The sequence below is a fragment of the Diospyros lotus genome, chromosome 6 (genome assembly GCF_014633365.1).
Source record: "Diospyros lotus cultivar Yz01 chromosome 6, ASM1463336v1, whole genome shotgun sequence".
In the NCBI taxonomy this organism is placed as follows: domain Eukaryota; kingdom Viridiplantae; phylum Streptophyta; class Magnoliopsida; order Ericales; family Ebenaceae; genus Diospyros; species Diospyros lotus.
This window is the reverse complement of record NC_068343.1, coordinates 16,196,146-16,201,116: the sequence shown is the minus strand read 5'-3', so window position 1 is coordinate 16,201,116 and position 4,971 is coordinate 16,196,146.

Below are 4,971 nucleotides of genomic sequence, written 5' to 3'. Positions count from 1 at the left end.
TGGCTTTACAGCCTGTATGGATTGTTGGTTGGAGCTTTAAGGAAGTGATTGTGTTACCAACTCTATTACCCCCTCGACTACATTCAAATGTCACATATCTCAAAGTGCCATCATCACCCTTCTTCAAATTTCTTTTTCTAACTGGAAAGCCTACGCTATAAGCATAACTTTTGTAAAATTCAAATAATTCATTGACATCATTAAACTTCATCCCAACCTCCAAGACAACGTGACTATCTTTTACTAAGGTTTCATAATTATGTACATCAAGATTTTCTGTAACTACGTCAAGCACTTCATAACATTCATCTTCGGAACTACGAACTACGTTTCTTGGATTAGATGATACAAAATAATTTTAAAAACAATTCTTATGTAGTGCATCTACGTGTTAATATGATAAACCTTTATTTGAAATTAATCGGCTGTGAAAAAAGAAAGATCATGGGATGTAAAATAACCAACATTATTACCTCTGTTTGTTATGGCCATTGAGACACTGTATATTGTAAGTGACAACTTTGCTATCAACAGTGTTACAATTAGTCAAACCCAATAGGATTGGCACCTAAACTTACATACATACAAAAAATGTACTTTTTTCTCCACAATATGAAAATAATTATATTACATGAATTTTAACTTTTCGAATACTAAATTTACACACCCAAATAGCAAAATTTGATCAGAATTACAAGGAAATTGTACTTATATTTTATCTTTTCAAAGAAATGAATGAGTGAGATTTTCCTTGCAATATGAAATGGGTGAGTGATACTTTCCTTGCAATAAGAAATAATAAACCATCGAAGTACTTTATATACCATTATATGACATAAGAAATGCATTTAGAGGCCAGCTGCAATTCCATTAATAGATATGCTCCATTTGCTTTCACAAGATTATATCAAATTACAAGTATTAAAAATCAATTTTTAAAGCTGTAATTATCAGTGGAAGATCAAATTGGTGAATTGAAGTTCACATACCAAAGTCACCTCACACAATTTTAATAAAAAAGAACGATCATTTGATTAAATTGAAATAATCATTTTTAGATTACAAAGCAAACACACATAATGCAAAGCATGAAAGTATTGGATATTGTGATCTAGACAACAATAGTTGGGTTCTTAGGGCATGCATAGGCTAATCCTAGGAGAGAAAACCTACAAAATGCAACAGATGCAACTATCAAGAGTATATGGCATTAGAGGCTGCAACAGATGCATCTTGTTCAACAACTATCAAAAAAAAATTTGCTATAGAAAGACTTATTTGAAAATTATTAAGCACAATATATGTGTTCTTCATTATCCAAAAAACTAAAAATCAGTTAGAAAACCTAACAACCGCCCTCAACTCAAACAACCTCAAGTCCCAATCAGCACAATCATCAACAATCCAACGCACACCAAAATCGGTATAAAACTAACCCAAACAAAGACAAAATCAAAGGAAAAACAACTGATCCGTGCCAAGAAAATCAAACTTAGGGTTTTTTTTTTTTCTTTTTCAGATTATGAAATTTACCAGAAACAACTGCGTATCTTTATCTTGTAACAACGATCTCGGCTGTCGAACTGGAATCTCGCTTCTGAAAAGTGAAGACGAACAACGGAAGAGGGTGGTGAGTTACAAGAGAGGGAGGGACGTGGACGGCGAGGCTGGGCCGAGATAGGTATCCGGCAAATGACGAAGGTGGGAGGTAAGGGTAGCGGGGAGAGAGAGAGAGAAATGGAGAAGGAAAGGGGGAATTTTCAGTGAGTGGGCGAGAGAAATTAGGGGCGAGGATGGGGGATGGCGTAAATGCCGAGAAAGAAAAATGAAAATTAAAAAAAATTCTGTAAAACTTCCTGTAAGATTTCTGGGACATGTAGCATTACCCACCCAAAGTTACAGGGTTATAGTAACATCGCCATCAGCCTCATCTCTAATCTCCATTCATTGACTTCAATCCTCCCGTCATTCTCTTTCATCTTTGACCCAGCATAGCGGCTGCCCGATCCAACTCCGACTTTGATAGTAGAATACAACTCCATTGCCGCCTTCATGTCCATTCTGCATCCCTTTCATTCTTTTCTTTCATCTCTGATATAGCGCAGTGGTGGATTGATCCGACTTCGATAATAGTACATTGGTACAACATTGTGGTTGCCTTTATCTCCATTCATCAACCCTTCCTCATCTCCAACTTAGGTATTTGGGTTCTTTTAAGCTTGACAGTTTTATTTATTTTTTATTTTTAATAGACATATAATTAAATAAATTATATAATATTTAAACTTTGGATGACCGTCCTTGCGCAACTTGCAATACCCCAAGAGCCCAGAGAATGGTAGTATATATCGAGGATAAGTAAGGAATGAAACAATACTAGCTGGATACCTTTTAGGCTGAATGTAGCCAAATAACTCTGGGGTTAAGAGTGCTTGACCTGGGGAAGCTCAAGCATGGGTGACCCCCTAGGAAGTTCGCGCAAGCCCATTAGGGTAAGTTGTTCCGTTCCTTCATATCGCTCGATGCGGGATGTTACAAGTAGTATCAGAGCTGACAGCCGAGCCTTTGAGTGCGGTGGTAGGGCAAGCCCCAGTGAGAACGCTGAGTCTCTAAGGGGGGTGCATGTAGGCACCTTAGGGGAATCCTACATCGGCTATGTAAAGGGGAGAGATTTGGGACCGATTGTAAGGTTACATGACGAGGATGTCATGTGCTTAAGGGGGGAGAATGTAATACCCCAATAGCCTAGAAAATGGTAGTATATATTGAGGTTGAGTAAAGAAAAAAATAATACCAACTGTATATCTTTTGGGTTGAATGTAGATAAATAACTCCAGAGTTAAGCGTGCTTGAGCTGGAGAAGTTTAAGGATGGGTGACCCCCTGAGAAGTTCGCGTAAGCCCATTAGGGTAAGTTGTTTTGGTCCTTTCCATTGCTCGATGCGGGATGTTACACGGCCCCCGTCGCTCGTGCTTTCAATTTCAACAAATGAAGTAAATTATATGTGAAAATTTTACTTCACTTAGTAGAATAAAGAATCAAACCCATAACCCATTAATATACAATACAATATTTAAACTTCACTAATAAATAAGTGGTCAAATCTCTCAACCACCGACCTTCCTAATCTCAATACATTTTTCTTCAACTTGGGTTGATTTTGAGTTTGTTTTTTATTCAAGGAATAATTTAATTGGAGATAGAGGTGACCATGGTTTGATTTTGGACCGTGAGCCAACTCGAATCAAATCGGTGGATCGGAGCCGTGGGCTGAGCCAGCCCTCACAACTATTTTTGAGTTTGGCGATAGTAATGAAGGCAAAGAATTTCCTCTTCTGGAATGGTGGAATTGACATGTCAACACTTATCCCATCGTTTATATGATCACTAAATAACTTCCAACGACCCTCACCTCAACAATTACTATAAAATAAGCGTTTAAGGTTGATGGTAATATATTAGATGAAACTCGTTTGAGTTTGTCCCCCAACTCCCTTGGAGCCCAAAGCAGAATTAAGGAACTAAGAGATGAAGGAAGATGACGAAGATAAATTTTTTGACACAACTGATAGTACAACCACTGGAAGTATAGATGGTGGCAACGATTGGACCATGAAGGTAAGGTACTGAAGGGGTGCACAATTAAATTAAGATAAGTGAACTACCGGATCTTTGATTTTACTAAATCCCAAGAAATGCATAGGCAACTTAATTCAAGCCTTTTATTTTTTATTATAATATAAAGAATTGGATAATTTTTTTAATATCCAAGTCACGGGTCATCTGCATATTCCAACATCAGTGGGCATGAGATGGATTGAGAGGTGAAAATTTGGAGAAAAAATTTATTAAATAAATTTAAAAAACCCCTAAAAAATTTAATTTTACAATTTTATATTCTTACTAAGCAACTATATAATATATGTAAAAAAAATAGTTATTGTTAATTTTAGTAGTATTTTTTAAAATTTTAAAAAATTAAGTTCATAACCTAAATTTAAATAAATAATTTTAAAATCAAAACTGAACCCGATAGCTTTAGAATTGGAATAGGAATCGCTCCTTAAAATTTAGGTTTAGATTCATAATTTTTGAAACTGTCAAATCAATAGTTCAACTCTAGTTTAAGGGCAATTTCGAATTGTAGTCTAAATTTGAGATACCTTGTATGCCAAATCTTAAGCAATCAGTTTGAGCAGTCCTACCATTTCTTAAATCTTGTGTGGGTGGGGGATGAATTTGGAGGTGTTCAATTTGGCTTTGTGTTTTCATACAATTAGATATAGAATAAAATTTTTTTGAAAAATAATATTAGGATTCGAGATTAAGGACAAAATAGTGCTGTTGCCAACTCTATTGAGTTGACTCAAGATAAATTTGAAATTATCTATTTTATAATTTTTTTTATATATATGTACCTATTAAGTTAATTAATTTACTATATACATTTTCTATTTTTTATATAAAAGAGAAAAAATTATAATAATCACTTTTGACATTTAATTTAATTATTACAAGAATTACTCCTCACATTTTTTTTTAAATAATAACTTATTTTATTATTAAATAAAAAGATAAAATATATATTTTATAATTCATTCTCTCTCCTTTTTCATATTTTATCTAATCTAAATTAAGAAAAAACCACAAAGAAAGCAAAATGATAACCAAATGGTTGTCGTTTGTATGATTGTAGTTGGTGAATGATTTTATCTAATCTAAATTTGAATAATGTTATTCGAAAGAGAGCTGCCTCAGCGTTCATGTTTTAGCCGTGGTTGCGACGTCACATCAGGTGTAATTTTCAACGCGTACGGCTTTCGTGTTTTTTGGGTAAGCATGTTCGGTTCTTTATTTTAATTTAATTATTTATGTCTCCGTACAAGCCTCGGCTATGCCACGCGCGGACAAAATGGAAAATTTGCCATTCCTAGCAACCAAACGCGCCAATAGATCAAATCATAATAAATG